Below are 21,664 nucleotides of genomic sequence, written 5' to 3'. Positions count from 1 at the left end.
TTTTCTTAGAAATGATTGCAAAAAATGGGACTGCAAACCCTCATAATCTGCTAGGATGGGACTCAAAAGCTTATACTCTAACATAAAAACTGTATTTAGATAGAAATGGGGGAGGGTAGGTATATGGGTGGTTGGGCAGATCTGCCTTGGACATATAAAATTAGCACCCTTGCAGGAGGTTACATGAGTAAATGTATGTGGAGCAGTTGCAATGGGGAGCAGATGTTCTCTGATTGAGCCCACATGGGAAGGAGAGTGAGCTAGCCACTCACTGCGCCTGAGCTTAGTCATGAACAGGAAGCATCACTCAGCATTCACATCAGTCAAGGCCTGACAGGGGTGTTTCAGAATGTCTGGGTGAAGACAGACAGAACATATAAAAGAGAGCACATGGAGGATTGGGTGTCTTCCTTCCAGCTCTGCATGCAGACGAAGATACGTGCATCAATGTATCTAACACTACCTTAGCTGTCATAAATGTATTTGGCAAACCTGAAATCCGCCCAGGGCTGACTGACAGACATCCTTACCGATACTGACCTCATTGGATTTCATCTTCTTTGCATGTTCTGCCTACATACATGCTTTCTCATCCAATCACCCCTTCCTTTAGGACAACAACTCCCAGAATCTTCCAGCCAATAATACGACCACTGGACATGTTGGCTGAGTGTTTTTTTTTCTGGGGGTGGTGGTGGTTCCTAGAATCCCCCAGTTAGTGTGGACCATGGCCACTTGGAGGAGAAGGAGGCTGGATCTTATAATCCAAAACGTGAATTTGCTAAACAATGGCACACACACACAAAATGCCCTCCTTATTTACCTCAATCCTCTTCAAATAGTCACAAACAAGAGATTTCCTGAGAACATAGCCTGTTGCTGGATGATGTTTTGTGGAGGTCAGGTTAGCTTAGGGGTTCCTTAGTTCCCTCCTTTGGGCACAGAATTGCCTATGAATGAATGACAACCCCATCATGGGGAAGACAGGGGAGAGCTCACTTCTTCTCCTCTTTTTACCATCCTTCTGTGGCTCTTACCACGGCTTATCCAGGATGTTCTGTTGCCAAAGGTGAAGGACCAAATGATGCCCCCATGAACCAAGTACAGAAGCTGATCAGATTGGCAAATGAAGCTATTTGAGTGCTGGCAGCCCCAAGGGATTCTGAGAGCAGTAGTCCAAAATGGAACTTTCCCATGTTCCACATCTAGTATACTTGATGGCAGCAGGTTAGCTCAGGGCAGTCCATGTGGTGTGCAGATAACTCTATCTTCCAGCATCTTGCTGCCACTCCACACCCTCCATGACTTGGTGCCTGAAGCAGCCGCTTCACTCTGTCTCATGATAGGACTGGCCTACATCTTGGTGCAGCTCCACGGTTCTATCCATGTTTACTTTTAGCAAAGCCCCCTCCTTCTCATGTTTGGTTGCTCTGCCATGGAACTCTGGCCATTCCTGTTGGATATTTCTGTTTCTTTTCAAGATGTTATTCTATCCACTCCCCACTTTGTCCCATGTGGGATTTGTCAGCTTCAGAGATAACAAGGAGGATGGATTGCCAGGACAGGATGTTGCATGAACCCTCCTGGTGCTGTATGCTGCCTAGGCTTTTTTTTTTTTAATTTAATTTTTTATTTTTTAGAAAAAGCAATAATTGAGAAGGGCTCCAAAGGAAGTAACCTGGTATAGCAGACAAGCCAGATTTATCAAAGCAAAGAGGAAATACTCCCCAGAAATGGATCTGGCATGAGTTCCTGTACACCAGTCCCACGCTCCTGTCTGCCACCACAAGGCAACTGTTATCTGAAACAGACCAATGTTTAAAATAGCCTGGAAAATAAATAGACTTCCAGCTTGACTGATCCTCCAGAGCTTGTGGTTCATCCCAAAAACATTTACGGTTTTCTCTGGAGTGTTTCCGACATGTATTGCAGGGCCCTTCCAAGTCTTTTCTCTTCTGTCTATGACATTAACAGACCTTTGGGGAATTCTGAAAGCATGGTTTATATGGATGCATTTGAATGAGAGAGAGAGAGAGAGAGAGAGAGAAAGGGAGAGAGACATGGAGAAAAGAGAGGTTTCCAGCTTTCTCTGCTGTCTCTGTTAAACAGACAGCTAGTTATTCGGTAAAACTGACTCCAAACAGAAATTGATCAAATGTCAGGATTAAAGTGCAGTCTTTCTAGCTGTGAAGTTGTTTAATGTGTATCATTTGCAGCTGCGTCATCCCAATCAAGTATTTTATGGTTTTCCAAATTACAACCAAGCTCATTGTTCGTGATTCAAACATGGCTCAGTATCTTAACTAGTAACACAAGATGAATGCTTGGGTCAAAAGCTTCCAGCCTAAATATATATATATATATATATTTTAAAAAAGAGAGAGAGTAGAACTGATTTGGAGAAAACCTCCACCCAAACAATCTCAGTCTCTACATGTCCCAGACATGAGGTGGATTACATTGGTCTTCTATCTCTTGCAGCAAAAGGACATCTTGGCCTGTCTGGTTTCAAAGCAAGCTTTTCTCCTGTGCAGTCACGAGTCTCTGTGATCTTAGCTTGTGCCAGTTATTTCCATCCATCCTAGTTTTCTGCTCTCCCGAGCTTACTTAATTGGTGTTGTCTCACCACATATTTCAGCCACCATAGTTTGAGCAGAAAACCACTCTCCGTGGCTCCCAGTAGAACTACATCCATGTAGATCCATAATGTTGTTGCTCCCCCCCCCCCGTCTTCCACTTGTATCTAATTGCATTCCTGATTATACTGGAGATGGGGACAGGGTTTAGTTGATAATGGGGGTGGAACAGTGACACTGGCAGCCCAATACACCTATCTCTCCTGACTCATATGGCTTTCTCCCTCTTTTAGAAAACAGACATATTGGTGCCATTTCTTCTGCATCTCTGACATGGGACTTCTCTCCTCAGGTGTGGTGAGGGAACTGCCCTTTCTGCTTCCATGTATGGAATCACGGGAGAGTGGTCATCTTGCCCTATGCCTCCAGAAACCAAGACTGGGATGACACCTTTGCTTCAAACTGGTGTCAATGCAAAGTGACTTTCGTTGCTTCATACAATGTAAGTCTTGTTGTATAATTAATATAGTGTGCATTGGGCATCATTTCAAAATGCAGCAAGGCTTCAGCTGGACAAGAGAACCCTGCCTCTTCTGCAGGGCTTGCTTATCTGGCTTGTCTAATGGGTGGCTGGATGGTGGCGGCTGGGGAGTGTGTGGCAGTAGCATCGGTGGAGGTACCTCCAAGGGCCTGGGAGACCTCCTGCCGCCATTGCTGTCAACATGCACTCCCTGGTCATTGCTGTCTTAACTGCCCTGTGGAGGAGGAAAGGCACCCTGTTCCATGAGCAGTGAAAATGAAGCTGATGAATGCACACATACGTCGTTGTTGTTGTTTAGTCGTTTAGTCGTGTCTGACTCTTCGTGACCCCATGGACCAGAGCACGTCAGGCCCTCCTATCTTCCACTGCCTCCCGGAGTTGTGTCACATTCATGTTGGTTACTTCGATGACACTGTCCAACCATCTCGTCTTCTGTCATCCCCTTCTCCTCTTGCCTTCATATTTTCCCAACATCAGGGTCTTTTCCAGGGAGTCTTCTCTTCTCATGAGATGGCCAAAGTATTGGAGCCTCAGCTTCAGGATCTGTCCTTCCAGTGAGCACTCAGGGTTGATTTCTTTCAGAATTGATAGGTTTGTTCTCCTTGCAGTTCAGGGGATTCTCAAGAGCCTCCTTCAGCACCACAATTCAAAGGCATCAATTCTTCGGCGGTCTGCTTTCTTTATGGTCCAGCTCTCACTTCCATACATCACTACAGGAAAAACCATAGCTTTGACTATTCGGACTTTTGTTGGCAATGTGATGTCTCTGCTTTTTAAGATGCTGTCAAGGTTTGTCATCGCTTTCCTCCCCAGAAGCAGGCGTCTTTTAATTTCAGGGCTGCTGTCACCATCTGCAGTGATCATGGAGCCCAGGAAAATAAAATCTGACACTGCCTCCATATCTTCCCCTTCTATTATCCAGGAGGTGATGGGACCAGTGGCCATGATCTTAGTTTTTTTGATGTTGAATTTCAGACCGTTTTTTGCACTCTCCTCTTTCACTCTCATTACAAGGTTCTTTAATTCCTCCTCACTTTCTGCACACATACACACACTCAAAACCCCAAACATTCCCAGAATCCCTTTGACCAGCATGACTCAATGGCTGTGAGATCAAGTAGCCCTATCTCAAATCCCTGGAAAGCCACCACCAATCAGAGCTGATAATACTAGAACGGCCAAATAGACAAATAGTCCAGCCAATAAGGATTGGACTGGAGATATGAAAGTCCCTATCCATCTGTTGCGGGAGGGGAAATGCTCTTTGGGTGGCCTTGAGTGAGTCATTTTCTGTCTACTAATGAAATTGTTTATAATGCTATATTTTGGGACATTGTGGATCCTTCTTTGCTGCTGGAGGCACAAGCTACATCTCTGACCAGAACATTTGCCTTCTACTAGTGACCTCTGATATAGCAACTATACTTCTGCTGAAGGAGAAGAATTAAGTGACTGCCATTCACCATCTTTTCAACAGTATCAACATTGAAGAAAAATGTTTCACAACAGATCCAAATAAATATTCAAAATAAAATACTGACATGTCTAACCCAATTCGTTTATACTTTCATTAATACTTTCAGCTTGGAAAAAATTTTTCGTGTTTCACTCCCCAAAAACGTTCACATTTTGTTGGGGAAAAATGTTTGTAGCTCAGCTACAATTCCCACTTGGCCATACTGAATCAGGGATTCTGGGATTTATAGTCTGGAAGAGTAATGTATAGAAGCCCTGTTCCTAATCCACTCTCATGGTGAGATTAAACAGGACAAGGTGCCAATGTGCCGGAATATTTCTATGCTTCCACACTCCAGCATTTTAGGCCTGGCCTTGATGTTCTTCTGCCATCTCATTTTTTATAAATGGCAACCCATTAACCCCACAAGCTTTTAAACATTCACTTAGGAAGAGAGCTCTCTTAGCAGGAAAGGAATTATCCTCTCTGTAATGCAACTGCCCCCCAGCCAACCCCCACCACAAGTTTCATCCAACCATCAACAGTAGTGAAAAAAAGAGAGGGAAGAACCACCACACAAAAAAGGGGGGGGCATGAAAACTCCAGAGCAATGAAACTAATTTACCAACTCCCCACCATGAAGACTAGTTGCAAATCATCCTGTACAAAAATAACTCCTTTCTCCAACTTTTGATCTCTGGTATTCCTCTGCTTCCCTGGGGAAAATGTAAATCTATGAACTTATTGCTAATATTTCCTGCTCCTGACAGTGGAGCCAGTGGGTATTTTAGTAAGGAAACCAAGGAAAAGAGGTGGGGAAAAGAAAGTGGGGGAAAGTGGGCATATACTTAATGACCATAGACTGTTTCCAATCTTCAGTTTCACTTTTCAGATGGACCCTTTCCATCTTATGATGGAGGAGAGAGAGAGAGGGAGACAGAAGCAGAGGGAGCGAGCTTTTTAAATAAAACATGACTTAACTTCTAGCCAAACTTCCTCCCAGTGTTTATGCATTTGGCATGCAGTCTGATCCATTTCGAACTGGATCCTTTTAAAGCAGCACCAGGCAGCCGTACTGTGCCTTGTGATGTGAATAATACTGTACACTTTTCAGCTGTGATTTTTTTTGGCTGCTGGCCATTTCATTTTAATTTCTCTGCCTCCCCCCCCCCGCCTTTCTCTCCTCTCCCCCAACCCAAATCTCAGCTCTGAGATGATGCCAAAGTTTTCTGTTTTTGCAATTGCCATCTGAGGTCACCATGTCATAATATGTGTTGGGCAAAAATGAAAATTCTGATGGTCAAATCCTGTTTTCAGGCCTCTTATCTCAGACTCAGGGGTGCAGGGGCATATGAACTTTAGGTCTTTATTCTGTATACTAATTGAGTTATGTTTTGAACTTTCACATAAATAAGGGATTGCGAACCAGAGATAAGACTACAGCTTCCAGAATAAGCTAGCTAGCATGGTCAGCTGCAGTCCAAAATGTGCACCCTCCACTCTTATTTTTTTTCTTTCTTATCTCTGTTGGGAACCAGAAGCCAATTTAAAGTCTATAAGTCAGAGCTGGTTTTCCATGACCCATGAAGACCTGATTCTTCTTCCTATCATTTGTTTGAAGCAGAAAGTGAAGGTTTCTGGACAGACAAATATAGGCAGCGTATAAAAATGAAATGGGTTTATAGGTAACTAAAAGCAAGCATTTTAAAGTTCCACTGAATTCAAGCATTTTTTTACATTTCAAAGCAAATTTCACTTACCACCAAATAAAGTAAGACAAATGGTGTTATGTGCATTTTGCCCTTTGCCTTAGGTAACAAAATAGCTCAAGTTTTGCCCTCCTCCCTGCTCAAAAGGTGCAGAACTGAAAGCAGAAGTCTTCTAAAGCAAACCGAATGTAACAACAAACAAAGCATTCATAAAGCATAGTTTATGGCTTCAAGCAACATGATAAAAACATGGCTGTTGAAGACAACTTCGGGTCGAGCCCCATTTGGCTAATATTGTTGTACACTATGCCTTTTCTTAAGTGTTGCCTTTGTTGTTTGTATGTTTGTTTGTTGCCTCCAGTCTGGTATGTTAATATCAGTTTTTGGTGATTGCAGCTTTTGTAAGAATTTGCTATTACCTGTGCTTTTAAATTAAATATTGTATTAGGTGTCACTGCCTAAGTTGTCTTGAACATTTTTGAAGGAAGAGAAGGAGAAAGAGGAAAAGTTGTTTCTTAAAAAACAAAAACACAACTAATAAGTAAAATGACACGGGCTTATATTTTCTTGGCCAAATAGGCAGAGGTGGGAAAAATTACTTTTCTTGAATCACTCGTTTCAGAATCCTCAGCCACCATGGCCTGTGACCATGCTGGCAAGGAAATTCTGAGAGCGGTAATACAAAAAGAAGGTACTTTTTCAACTTTTGCCCATAGATACTTGCAGGCACAACCACTTACCTGAAAAGTGCAAGACTGATGGATAGTCTAATTGAGGACTGGGAAGAAAATATTTGTATTTTTATTTACTTCATCAAATATCTGCATCCTGTTCCTGCCTCCCATAGAGGGTCCTGAGGTGATGTCTGTTAACTGAGAGGATAAAATAATAATAACTACTTTAGTCTGAGCTTACTTAAGACATTTTGTTATCTGAGGTGGAATAGCAAATGGCACCCTGCTTCCAAGTCAATTGACATAGGCCCAAAGTCTGTCAAACTACAGTATTTTAAGAAACAAAATCCTTGCTTCATTTAAAACAACAACAACAGCAAACAGGAAGGGGGAAATTTTGCTTTGGGGAAATGCATTCGTTTATTATTATTATTTTTAAAATGCCTTAATGGTTCATAGCGGTTGCTCATGTGTTTCTTTTTGCACAGTGGTTAGCCAGATCAGCCTTTCCCAAGTTGCTGTGTTCCAGATATTTTGAACTACGATGCCCATAATCCCTTAACCTTGTATGTGCTGGCCTGGGCTGGTGAGAATGATTGTTCAAAATATCTGAGAGGCACGAAAGTGGGAAAAAGCACTAGGCTGAGTCAGATAGGTTGTTTGTGACACAAATGTGTGTTGGGGGCAGTGCCTCACTTGAAATTTAGTGTGAGCACCCCCTCCCCCACTCAGCCATTTCAGTGCTGACATCCACAAACATGTAGTGGGGCAGAGCTTGAAATTTTTTCATTCATTCATTCATTCATTCATTCATTCATTCATTCATTCATTCATTCATTCATTCGTTTATTTATTTATTTAACTTTTTTTGGTTTTGTTGTTCTATGCCATCAAGTGGGAACTGACACAGAGCAACCCTAATAGGACTTTCAAGGTAAGTCAGATATTTAAGGAGTGGTTTTGCCAGTTCCACAGTCCCAATGAGTTTCCGTGACTGAGTGGGGAGTCCTAGTCTGTCACTCTATTCACTACACGAAATGGGGAAATTCCCTTTTTTGGTTTACAAATCTTTCAGCTGGCTGAACAGCAAATTTTTGAAAGCCTTCTCATCTCCTTTTTCATACTTGAGCAAGAGATTTCCACAACTACTAAGCTTGCTTGCTTGCTTGCTTGCTTGCTTGCTTGCTTGCTTGCTTGCTTGCTTGCTCGCTCACTTGCTCGCTCACTCACTCACTCAATCAGTCACTCACTCAGTCAGTCAGTCAATCAATCAATCAATCAATCAATCAATCAATCAATCAATCATTTCAGAGCTGAACTCCCCTGTATCCCCTCTCCAACACACTGAGGAGAGATAGCCAGCAGGCTGTTTGCATGTAGAGCAAGACCCAAGATTGGTTGCAAGAGGCCTGCAAAGGGATGCGGCCGAATGCCAGAGGAGTCTCTGGAATCTTGGCGGGTATTGAATGCCAGCGTGAGTGAATAAAAGGTACTTTAAATGGCTACTCAGTTCAGTTCCCCACCCCTGGGGATGATTCTTGGCTGCCTCTGAGCCACTGTCTGAGCCACGGAAACATACCCCTATGAAAACCATAAATGTTTAGCATCCCCTCTTATTATCTTGTTGGCACCCAGAGATTTCTGTCAGGATTCAAGCCAGGCCTCAGCCACTTCATCCAGTGGCTTGGCTTCAGCAAAAAAATATATTAAAAAAATTCTGTCAGGAGTGTGGGTCCTCCCCACCCCCACATTTTTCCTGGAGAGGGAGCCTGAAGCAGGCTTGAGGGAAAAAAAGGATTAGTCTGCTGAAGTCATGGTGTGAAACTGGGCCTTGTTCTGTGCCCACTGGAGAGATGACGAGAGATCCAGCTTGTCTCCTCTCCATGGAAAAGCTGCAACGTTTCCAGCCCTGGAGAACCTTCCCTTCCTTCTCTGCAAAGTTGTTAAAGCAACATTAGTTTAAAAACGTTTGCTTCTAGTCTGGCAAACTGATAACAGGGTGTATATGTGTGTGTGTATGAGAGAGAGAGAGAGAGAGAGAGAGATCAGGTGAGATGGCAACACTCAACGGTTTCTTGCCACTGCAGAAATGTTGTGTTCGAAGGGTCCAGGCCTCCCAGCTTTTGGCACAAGCGAATGTTACGGTTTTTCATCCAAACTCCCAGCGGATGGAAAACAGCAGCACTGGGCCACTTGTGTTAAACTCACTTAATAGAGCTGAAGCATGGGATGGGTCTCCCCAAAAAGGGAAGTGATATGTCTTTCTCACACGCAAGGGAACAGAGAATCTCAGAACTCACACTGAATGGCCGAGGGCTATCCACACAAGCCGTTTTAGGTTGCTCCTCCTTGCTTGTTTGTTTGGCAGAGCCATATCCTCCCTTTTTCTCCAGCAATGTAGATGGTTCTCCCTTTCCCCAGGTTCTTCTCAAGCACATTTTCCAACCGTACAAATGCCCCATGAGACACCCCTCCCCATCACACACATAAAGGACCACATCTCCCTTTATGAATCTGCTTGAGAGTTCAGATCACCAGGAGAGGCCTTTCTCTCAGTCCCACCACCTTCACAGGTATGTTTAGTGAGGACATGGGAGAGGGCCTTGCTGCTCCCAGACTTTGGAACTCCCTCCCACAGGAGGTCAGGCTGGCCCTATCTTTGCTGTTCTTCCATAAGCAGGTAAAGACCTGTCTCTTTAGGCAGGCTTTTCTTTAATGACTGGGCTGCCTAAGTAGGGCTTTTAAGATGGATCGTTGCACTTTACAGCTTTGAATGTATTTTGATGTTGCTTATATTTTTTAGTATAGTACTTATTTAATATTTTTAGTATTTGTATGCTCACTGTTGTTAGCTTTAAGATTGTATTTTAATGATGTAAGTGTCCCTTGGGTCCTTTTAAGAAGAAAGGTGGGATATAAGTAAGTAAGTAAGTAAGTAAGTAAGTAAGTAAGTAAGTAAGTAAGTAAGTAAGTAAGTAAGTAAGTAAGTAAGTAAGTAAGTAAGTAAGTAAGTAAGTAAGTAAGTAAGTAAGTAAGTAAGTAAGTAAGTAAGTAAGTAAGTAAGTAAGTAAAAACAACTGACTTGGTTCCTTGCTTATACTCTGTATTAACTGTTGTTCCTTCATAGAAATCAGTAGTTCCCTTTGCACACTGACATTGTTAGACTTTTAATTTATTTTACCTATTTACATTTTTATCCCACCCAACTAGTGGCAAAGATACTGCTCTGAGCAGCAGAAAGGGCAAAACATAACAGTAATAGAAAAGCAGTAAAATCATTTTTAAAAAAGATTCCAAATTCCGGGAATATGATAAGCATGATCCTAAGGGTGCAATGATCAAGAAAGCCACATAGGCTGCAAAAGATTCATGGAATCTACAACCTAGGCAATGTGTGTTGTAATTCTTCCCCACTTTTCCAAACGCACATCTGTTCATTTCCAACTGCAAAATGCTGTCCCCACTGCACAGTTTAGCACACTCCCCCCCCCAGTTCCACACTGAAACCTCCTGCCTTGCCTCAACTTTATCTCATTACAGACAGCCTTAGAAGGTACATCAGGCTGGAGGAAACAGTGACTCATCCAGTGAGTTTCATGCTTCAGTGGGGGCTAGAACCTGCATCTCCCAAATTCTACATTCTGCAACCATTAATGCACATGGGAACAAAGAAAGAAAAGAAAAGCTAACAATTGTAGCACAGTATTCTAAAGACTACAATGTTTATTTCAGCAGTAATTCTTATAAATCTGCAGGTCTTTAAAATGCTACAGTATTTGCCCTTCTTTTCTGGTTTTCTTTTCTTCCTTTACTTTTGACAACATGACAGAGAGAAAACAGTGGCTACTTCTTTGGAGATTACTAAAGCACACCGGCTGTTAATTGTTATCCCCCTTTGAAGTGGGCACAGTGAACTAGGGGACATTAACAGCTGTCAATATGTTAGAGAAGCCTTTTCCAATCTGATGCCTGTTAGATTTCTTGGATTACAATTCCCATCAGCCCCAGCCAGCACAACTGTTGGCCAGAAATAATGGGAATGACAGTTTGCAGCAGCTGGAAATCTCTCAGACAAGGATGTCTTAGATATTTACCATTCCAAGTGTGTCCTTATTTAGAAGTGAAATCACTTCAAGGCACCTGTATAGAAATACAGCTTCCACAGATCCAAACAGTGCATTGACTGATTAATTGATTGATCTGGCAAGGTCCCAGTCAAGTATTGTTAAAATGCCTTTCCTTGGTCATCCATCATTCTTCATGCCTTCTTGAACTTCCAAGCTCCAGCTGGGTCGAGCAGCAAAATGCTCCAAAGGAAGGGAGGGGGGGCTGCGCACTGATTGGCCGGACTGTGGCAGGAAATGCCAGAGAGAGAGTCTACGAGATTCCAAGAAAGCTCCAGAGGTTTGCAATGGTCAGCATAAGCAGATGAGCTCCAGGCTGTTTATGGAACTGACCCCCTAAATTTGGAGGATGCTTTATTCCTCCGGTTGGTTTAGTTGCTGTGTGTCCTGGACTCCCTGTTATGAAATCCCTACACACCTCCTCCCCTTTCACATCTTTTTCCTTGGGCAGAACTGTTTTGATTCCATTGCAAAGGACAGAAAAGTGTGTGTGTGTGTGGTTGGGTGGGGAAGCCCATCTTTGAACTGAAAACGAAAGATGTGTGAGATTTGTGAAAACCACAGTACAGTATGGCCGTACAGCTGGAACAAGAGAGAATTCAGGACTCGGGATACACTTGGTTTTAAAGGGCGACTTTGTACTGAGGGTAGAAGGGGGAGACCACCAGCGTGCAGCAGTTATACCTGGAGAGGCTGACTTTCCCAGCATCCAGACCCCCTGTGGAGGTTGTGTTCAGAGGAAACTGACTTTAACTAACTACACAATCTTTACCCTCTCTGGCCTGACCTTCGGCTCATTTAGTTCAGTCACCTAAACCATCTGCTCTTTTCGGAGGGGCAAGGCAGCCAGTATTACCTGCACAGTCTGCTCCCTCGAAATGTTATGGCTGCTTTTGAACAACTAGCCTCCTCTTGTCCCTGACCCTAATCTGTTTTGAATTGGCCCTTTGCAGTCTAGAGAAGACCTCCATGACTTGTGAGTCACCGAGCTGAACAGAAGCCCACCGGCTGTGTCTTGCCACCTACCAGGATGTCAGGAAACCTTCAGCTTTGTAGCAATGTCAGGGTGTGCAAAGACAAAGAGGTGGGCTATGTTTGCCTCAGATCTGGCTGATCATAACAAACTGTGCTGGTCTGGTTCAGAGTTTGGGAAAGTTACTTTTTTCAACGCCTCAAATTCTGAGAGTCGAAACTCCCCAAAAGTAAATTTTCCAGACTCTGGCTTGGTCTAGAACAAGACTATAAAAATTATTTATTTATTTATTTATTTATTTATTTATTTATTTATTTATTTATTTATTTATTTATTTATTTATTTATTTATTTATTTATTTTTATTTAGACTTATATACCACCCATCTAGAACATATCTACTGTAATGCAGAGTTCCCCAACCTCCCCGTCCTTGACTTGGCAAAGGACACAGATCTCCTACTTCCCCGTGAGCGGCCCTCGCAAGCGCCATTGTGTGCATATGCACGAGCGCATTCTGCCCCCTGCGATCGCACAGTGTGCCTGTGGCCAAGCGCCCCCCTGCAAGCACCATGCACACATACGTACAAGTGCATTCTGCCCCTGAGACCGCGCTGTGCACATGCATGTGAGCGCCCCTCCATGAGTGTGGCGTGTGCATGCCTGCAAGCAAGCTCTGCCCCCCTGCAGGCATGCCACCCCCCCAACCGGTCCACAGTTGTGAAAAAGTTGGGGACCACTGCTCTAATGGACTTTATCTTGTGGTTTTCTCTTCACATGTTAGAAAGGAACAACCAGTTCCAAGTTCCACTAGAAACTACCAGAAAAACATTCTTGTACTTATCTTTTTTCTCAGAATTGGGATGCATACATTCAAAACATCCTGAAATAGTGAATCAGCTATATTGTGATATCTAGTAATTAAGCCAGGATTGAGAAACTACTGCCTCTGGACTATACCTCATAACATCCAATCATTGGCAATGGTGGTTAGGTCTGAAAGCTGAAATCCATGGCCTAAATAATTGATAATTGCTGACTGGTGAGCCTACACTTATGTAAATCCCATTGATTCACTAGGTCTACTCTACTTGGGCCAAGGAACTGGATCTTTCCCGGAAAGAAAGGACACGAAACCGGGCCTTCTCGGCGGTGGCTCCTCGCCTCTGGAACAATCTCCCTCCTGAGATCCGCGCGGCTCCCACTTTGGACACATTTAAAAGTCAATTAAAAACATGGCTATACATTCAGGCCTTCCCTCCAGTTAATATCTGACTTTTCTTTATTCTCTCCTTATGTATTTTCTATTCTATTGTTGTATTCTGTTTATTACAATATGATTTATGTAATTGTGTGTGTTTTTTAATATTATTTCATTGTTTTTACTATATTGGAAGCCGCCTAGAGTGGTCTTTTAGACCAGATGAGCGGGATATAAATCAAATAAATAAATAAATAAATAAAAATCTAGGCCCTGCATATCTGAAGGCCAAGGATGCCCTACTATATCTTACTAAACAGTTCTCATTTAGTCATTCATCTTCATTGCAGAAAACGTACTCTATAAAGAAAATAAGGCTTTATGGTGATGACAACTAAATATTTAATTTTTTTCACCGCCTCAAAATTGAAGTTCTGTGCTAATTTTTCAACAGAACCTATGGGACATAGCAGAACTGGACACACTATCAGAAGCACTATGGGAACAATCAGGAGACTATGTAAAACAAAGCTGGAAACTAATATACTCTTGGGCCCAGAGGAAGACAGGAGTTTAGGGCAAATTTGATTATATATGTATATGTATTCAGTTCGCACTGGGAACCCAGCCGGAGATAACAGAGAGTCAATGAAGCTGGAGTCTCTGACTCCAAAGGGGGGAGGGTTTAGCTCAGTAGGAGGGTGTTTCTTTTTTGTGTTGATGTTTTTGTTGTATGTTTGGTAGTATTTAAATCAATAAAAAAAAAGAAAATAAGGCTGTAGCCTCTGAACTCACTCCACTATCCTGTCATCCAGGGTCCTGCCCTCTCCCCACAGGCCTGCTGGGGGTGCAGAAAAACTGAACAGAGAGTCTGATGTACATACACAGGCTCCCCACCTAGTATTCTACATCATTAATGCTCAGGTCAAGGCAGAAATGTTGACAAGTCTTTAGGTCCAAATCCCAAATCCAAGTTTGAGTCTTTGGTTCCAAGTCCTGAGCTCCAAGTCCCAAATCCCTATTAAAAATAAGCTTTTTTTCCCCTGCAGAAAAAAAATGGAGGAAGTGGGTGAGTTCTGAGTCCCAAGGCAAGTTTGAGTCATTGGGGAAAAAAATGGTGTCGAGTCCAAGTCAAGTCACTGGTGCGACTTAAGTCTGACTTGAAAGCAAGTCCCGCAACACAAGTCCCAACCCCAGATCAAGGATAATAAACCTTTTAAATCTGAAGATCCTATTAATTTATGGTGCCCTTCTGGGGAGGACACATTCCACTGTTGAGCATTGCCAGACACAGGTGGATGCAACTAAAATACTGGATTAAAGTGCTTCCAGTCAGAGACAAGCTTTAAGCATTTCAACCTTTTTGAATACAGGAACCCTATGGAAAAACTAGGGAGGGAACCATCAAACACTGTTACCTTTGGAGGAGACAAAGAGAGCCTATTAGAGAGCCAGAGGGCTGAATTTGGCTCTGTGGGCGTGAGGTTCCCCACACCTGTCTTGCATGATGGGAGGGTGGAGCTGGCAAACAATGAGTGTCCCATTGTCCTCCTAACATGGAAGATGATTGAACAAAGCCTTGATTATTTTTCCTGTGCTCAAGTGGTTGACAACAATAATCCAAAACAACACAAATCTCCAAAAAGCCATGAAGAAGGGAGAGAATAAAAGTCAGCGAATACTGTAACACCATTCCTTTGTTCACCATTCAGCAATTGTCTCCAGCACCATTGACCACAACACCATTGTCCCTTAAATCCTCTAGCAAAGATGGTTCTAACAAAATGGAGTGGTCACTTACACATCACTTCCCCTCCCAAAAAGAGGACAAAACCCGGTGCCGGCTAGTATAAGGCTTGCGTGTTATAATTCACATGACAGCCAGTGTTGGTGTGGGTAATAGTGTGTTGGGCTAGGACTCGGGAAATCTTGATTCAAATCCCTTCTTAGCCATGGAAACTCACCAAAGTTTGTTTATGTGTCAATAATAAGCCATTTTATGGAGACAGTAAGCCATTCTGTGAAGGTCTCACATTCGAACATCTCACACACCTCAAAAACCCTATAAGGGTTACCATGAGTTGGAAACCACATGATGGCTTCATGACAGTGACAGATGTTATTAGAAAAACAAATAGCTCTCATTCTGGATAGAAATATAGCACTGAAGGTAAAGTGTATAGCACGTACAGCCATTCATTTTGGCACGTGATGCAGAAAATCTCACAAGTAAATTTCCCATTTCTGTCAGTAAAAATACTGCAAGAACAGACTAAATAACTAACAATTTTCTGCCCTTTTGTGATGCCCCACACCAGTTGAGATAGCTGCTCCATTCTGTCTTATGCTAGGGTCAACCTTGAAAGCAGTACATGGGAGTATGTTCCCATCTACATTTTGTACTTCATCACAATCATATTGCTTTGTTCACTGAAAGGCATTTGAGGATCCACAAATTTTTAATAAATTTTACAGCACTTCTGGAAAGTGCTCTGAATAAGATTGCCTCTGAGTTCCGAAACTCACCAATATTATGGTTGAGGCATTAGTAAAGAGGTCATTCTTGGCTGATGTATTTCTCATAGCCATGATGGGACCAGCAGGGAAAGGAGGAGATTTTGATTTGTCCGATGATCATGGTGTTTGGACTGCAATCCACTTCCTCTCTGGAGCATCCCAGTTGATTTGGGTGGAATTCCCTATAAGGGTGTGGGTTGCCTCCTTCCAAGTCAAGGATTCTTTTGTTTTTTTTACCCCACCCTCCCTCCAAGGAGCTGAGGAGGACAAACCCAAGGTTCTCCACCCCATCGCCTGATTAGTGTTATCCTCCCACGAAATCTATGACGCTCAAAAACTGGTAACAGTTCTGGCATCAGTTGGATGCAGGAACCACATAGGAAGGGGCCAAAGAAAGATCACTGAGTGAACATCACAGTAGAGCAGGAATTTAACATTTATTTAATTTAATTTAATTTAATTTTTCTTTTTTTTCTCCTTAAAAAAGGACTCCAGGTGGCTTACATCATTAAAAGCCACTATTAAAAGCTAACAACTGTGAGTATACAAATACAAAAAGGATCAAACTAATACCATACTAAAAAATATATAAGCAGCACCTAAAATACATTCAAAGCGTTAAGGTACAACCATCCACTTAAAACCCTACTCAGGCAAGCAGTCACTCGGGGAAAGCTTGCCTGAAAAGAAAAGCCTTCGCCTGCTTGTGGAAGGAGAGTAAGGATGGAGTCAACCTAGCCTCCTGTGGGAGAGTTCCAAAGCCTGGGAGCAGCAACAGAGTCTGGGACTCTCTCATGTCCCTGCCAAACCCACCTGTGAAGGTGGTGGGACCAAGAGAAAGGCTTCTCTTGATGACCTTAATATCTGAGCAGGCTCATAAAGGGAGACATTGTACCTTGAAATAGCTTGGACCCAAGCCGTTTAGGGTTTTATAGGTTAGAAGAACCAGCACTTCATGCTAGCCAGTACAGAAGATTTTTGGTGAGTATGGTGTATGCCAGATTGAGACATGTTGAGGCATGTCCTTTTTCCACAGAATACAGTTGTCCCCTTGAAGGGCAGTCAGAGAACAACTGTCTTTTTAAAGGTGTATACTATTTGAAAGGATTTCCAGTATAAGCCTGAGTGAAAGATAATGATCTAAAAGACAGAAGATCAAGGACCCTGAAGTTGCCCATACACAGATAGAACAGCAGCAGGCACATGGGTCACTTGTCTCTTTCGTCTGTATGCAGTTGAAATGAATTACAGTTCTGTTCAGCTATAAAAAGCATTCTAATGATGCATCCGTACATATACTGTATATTAGAATATGTAATGTTATGCCAGCAGGTGCCCTCTTTTATCCTCATTTTTGATGATATATAAGTGGCTACTCTAGTTCATAATTAATCAACTGGGTAATAGCTGACCCAATCAACCTAAAGATGCATAATTATTATGATTACCCTAGCTGAGGTCCTTGCCATCTCAAAATTATGTCATAGTTTTACCAAAAAATATCTGCTATTTGATATGAGAAACGACAGGGAAAATAGAAACAGTAATGGTTTCCCTGGCTGACATCCTGTTGCATAGCTTTGTAAGTAGCACTAGAATAGAACCAATGATTCAGTGAGGATTAGGTGAGTCAACTCCTCTGTAGGTTCCCTTAATTTAAAGGGGCCTACGCTAGTAGTGACTTAGTATGCTAAAGAATGGAATCTACCTCAGCCGGATCTGTCCTGGAAAGTGGGATTTCAAAACATTTTTTTGTGCTGCATAAGCAATAGGATTTTTAGTCATACATTCTCTATGCTGAAAACCCGATCAAATTTTAGTGGGTACAATGAGATATAAACTGACAAAAAGGTAGAAGTTGAAGAAAAGGTATTAGTCCTCATCATAGATTCTTCCCACATTTGATTATTTGATTACCAGTGCTCAGGTGATGGCTGAATGCAGGAAGCACATGGACCAGGTCAAAGCTGTGATTTCCTTCACTACAAATATTGCCCTCTTTCCTATCCTGGCCAACCCCCCCAAAACAACAACAACATTGTGTTCTTCAAGATACAGCATTTGTTCTCTGTACTACCACTTTTTGCCACTTGGTTCTAGAGGACTACATAGTTTACCAAGATTCATGTCCATACAAAGCTACCTCTCTTCCTTTAGAAAGATCTCTGATAAATATTTTAAGAAAAGTTGAAGATCCCCATGTTCCTGTGGGGGTTCCTCTGCTGGAGCTGTTGTTTTTTGTTGTTGACAGTTTTGTGTGCTCAACATGAGTGAAAACCACCACAATGCTAAACGGTGCCACTGGAACAATGAGAAACTGGAAAAAAATCCAGCTTTCCAAAGGGACCAAAATGTTCAGGAAGTCCTGGAAGAAGTCATTGGATGACTGAAGATGAGCCTTATGTCATCTGGATGATGGGCAAAATAAAGATAACGTCAGCATAGAACTTAGTATGTTAAGTAGGACAAATGTTCCACCTGGAGGAGCCTATTTGAAAGTGAGGAAATGCTGTTACACTATTGTGTAACCTTTCCATGCGCTTTCCTCTTTATGAGTGAAATGTCCACCAAATGGCTGCAATAGCTCAGCTTGTTGTTGCTTGCTTCTCTAAACGTTTGCTTCTATGGCATGTGAGATGGATTCAATGATAGGCATACAAATAAGTCTGAGCACAGGCAGCTCATGAATGAACAGGAGAGCATTCCTCCTACTGAAATGTTAGGATGAAGTTCCTCCTGCTTTGTCCCTGAGGGGCATTAGAGTCTGAGAAGAGGTGAGGAGTTCTGCAATGACCAGTGATGTCATGAAAATATGCCCGCCACACTCAAAGCAAGGCAAAATGGAGGCATATGCACTTCCTAAGAGGAAGGGCAATTTAGGAGGAGATCTCACACAGGTGAAAAGTAGCAGATTTCTCCAGACACACTTTACTGCCTTTTCCTCTCTCTCAGATTTCTGAGAATGCTCCTCCCATCCTCATTGCAAATCCTTCAGAAGAGAATGTAATAGACAATCCTGATCCAGTTGATGAGGATTATTAATAGGTAAAGTTAATAAACTATTACATAGGTCAGGCTATCTTTTGATTATTTTAACCAGTAGAACCATAAAGGCAGGATTCTATGGCAGATATCCATTGTCCCACTGTGCAATGTAGCTGAGCGGCTTAATTTTATAGTTAACCAAATCAAAAGAAGTGATAATCTAATGGGGAGAAGTAAGAAATAGAACCAGAGTTTAAACTTACACACCTCTACAACGGATTTTAACACTATATTCTACCTCCCACGGCCCTTATCTCCAACCCCTCTTCCCCTCTTCCTTTAAAACATTTTTTTCCTTTCCTCTATCCAAGATGGAGTCCAATCATTTCCTAATGCTCAAATCAAACAGTATATGAAAACCACTGACCCACAATGTTGTAAAACACAGGATCACCTATGTTAGCAAGGGATGTTTTGAATTCAAGAAAGAGACAATAATGGTTTCTCAATTGCCTCCTGTGTTTTTCATTCAAGGCCCGGGCATGCACTAGCTCATGGCACCCAGCAGCTGAGAAGTTATATGTCTGCAGGAGACAATACAGGCAGAAATGACAGCAAACTTCTCTTTCTCTGTGTCCCTTCAGCAAGATTGCAGTTATTTGATTACCAGTTCAATATTGCTGAAAGCAGTCTTGAGATTTTTGTTTTGTTCCTCTGCTCTAGTGACATTTTAAGTGATAATTTATCACCTGGTCTGGTGTGTTCAGCAATTTCACCCACCTAGATTTATTGGAAAATGTCTTGCAATGACCACCTGTCCAGAAAAAAAAAAAAACTTCAGGAACATGCTTTTTGTTTTCTCAACAGATGAGTTTTGTTCCAGATTGGCTTTCCGGACTGAGTCAAAGCACTGGCAGCCTCAGTTGCTAACATCTGGTCTGCTTTCTAATAACGTGCCCTCCTTCTCATAACCAATGTTCCATTGCCCCCCTGGCAGCCTTTGAGCATCCAGGCACTGATGCAGAGATCAGTTTTTCTGTTAGCTGATTATAAAGAGAATCCCTCATTTTGTTTTCATCAGGTTGATGAAGCCAGTCAAGCCAAATTCAACTAGCCTTTATTTAAGTGACAAATTCCCATACATCTGTTTAACACAATGAAGCCATCAGCCCACAATATCCTTTTTGCTCCCCCCCCCCGGCTTTTTGGCACAGTCCTATGGACAGTATGATAACATGTCGAGACCAGGAGTGACTCTACCTTTTGGATCATTTTGAGAACTTTGCAGGATGTGTAATCCCTGGTCTTGACATTCACAAAACGGCAGCCCACATCAAAATCTTTCAAGGAGGTGATAATAGTCCTGGAATTAGCTTGTACGTAATAACTTTAACGGTGAAGCTTCAAGTTACAACAAAACAAGTGTAACCTGACTTCCAGTTATGCATCTTCCTTTCAAAATAGGTACATGCTGACATAAGGAATAGTCTTATTTAATTATTTCATATATTTTTGTTAGTTCGTTTTTATTCCATCTATTTCCCAAGGAATTTGAGACATCATATACATATGGCTGTCTTCCTTCCCAGCTTAGGGTGTGACTATACAGAGAGGGAAATGTGAATTTACTCCCAGTTACTTCCTGTGAAATTGCACCAGGGAATTCAAATTGGTTCGATTTAAGCAGCCAAACTTAAATCAAATTATTTGCAGTTCTTCTTACAGCCCTGTAGGTAGTGCTGTTTAAAGAACTGCATTAATAGGCATCGAGGCCAGCTTCTTCCTGTTTTAATTGAAGACTTAGGAACTGGGGTGTTGCTAGTTAAGCTGCTAAAGAAAAAAAAATAAACATAAACAGGAGGTTTGCCCAAGAGGAGAAGCTTTTAAAAAAAGAAAAGAAAGAAAAATCTTGGAGAGAGGCTTTGCTGGGGCTGCCTTGTTTCTGCATCTGCTTGTGAGTTAAGAAGCAAGAGACCATGGGGGAGATGCTTTTTTGTGTGTGTGCTCTCACACACCTTGTGTTCCCTTTTTTTCATCCGTTCAAGGTGATCACACACTTGGAACTGAATTAAAAAGATCTAACTTTTTAAAAAGTAGAAGACACTCTCCTGGAAATGTAGGGCTCCATGTGGATTCCCATTTCCCATTTCACCATGTGATTAATGGGGAAGAATGCAAATCAGCCCACCTCAAACCTAGAGCATTCCCTGCTTTGTTGTTGTTGTTAATGTGGTCACCCCCTTAATTTTATAACAACCCCATGAGATAGGTCAGACTGGCCCAGGGTCTTAGAACTAGGAGGGGGTTACCTTGGGAAAATGCACACCTTTTGCCCCCTCTCCTTTAAAAAAAATATGCATCCATTGGTCTTCACACTTAAAATTAAGAAAATTCTTCCTCTCCCTTCTGAGAAGATAAGATGAACTTGCACTCTTATTTCATCTCATTAAGAGGTTACAGACAATCATCTGGCAGAGGTTTTAACAAAGGCCTGCAACAAAGGAAGAGTCGGTCTGGAAGCTGGATAATACCTAAGGGGCCGATGCAGCATTTATTTGTTTTTGCTTGAATATAAGAGTGTTCTTCAATGCACCTTCGGTTGTTTCTCATACACTGGAAGGTATAGAGCTCAATCAGAGCTATGGAACTATGTGCCTGCAGGTCAGACTCATCTGGAAACAAAGGTGGCAGCTGATCTATCATTGTCAGTCCTTCTGGCATCTGAGCCTGCTGGACCCATTACATCTGGAGCAATAAAGGTAGGAGGCAGAGTAAACAAGGGGTGGAAGCTGCAACTCGTGGCCTCAAGTGACTGATTTAAGAACAACAGATTTTGACTGTTTGACAGGCTTCTGACTCACTGTAATAGGATGCAGCCCTTCCACTGACTTTTGCAGGTCTCTGAGAAA

The 21,664-nt window shown here is 42.3% G+C and overlaps 2 long non-coding RNA genes across 2 annotated transcripts; both read left to right on the top strand.

Annotated features, from left to right (window-relative positions):
* The first annotated feature begins 2,916 nt into the window (after positions 1 to 2,916).
* On the top strand, positions 2,917 to 4,651 carry LOC144588980 (uncharacterized). The gene is made up of 2 exons (XR_013544777.1): positions 2,917 to 3,078; positions 4,519 to 4,651. It is a non-coding gene; the product is annotated as an uncharacterized LOC144588980 (long non-coding RNA).
* A 3,749-nt stretch (positions 4,652 to 8,400) lies between these two features.
* Positions 8,401 to 20,604, top strand: LOC144588979 (uncharacterized). Its single transcript, XR_013544776.1, has 2 exons — positions 8,401 to 8,445; positions 13,133 to 20,604. It is a non-coding gene; the product is annotated as an uncharacterized LOC144588979 (long non-coding RNA).
* Positions 20,605 to 21,664: the final 1,060 nt, after the last annotated feature.

This window comes from Pogona vitticeps, chromosome 4, assembly GCF_051106095.1.
Source record: "Pogona vitticeps strain Pit_001003342236 chromosome 4, PviZW2.1, whole genome shotgun sequence".
Lineage (NCBI taxonomy): Eukaryota > Metazoa > Chordata > Lepidosauria > Squamata > Agamidae > Pogona > Pogona vitticeps.
Note: the sequence above shows the minus strand (reverse complement) of the source record. Positions and strands in the feature narration are given on the sequence as shown.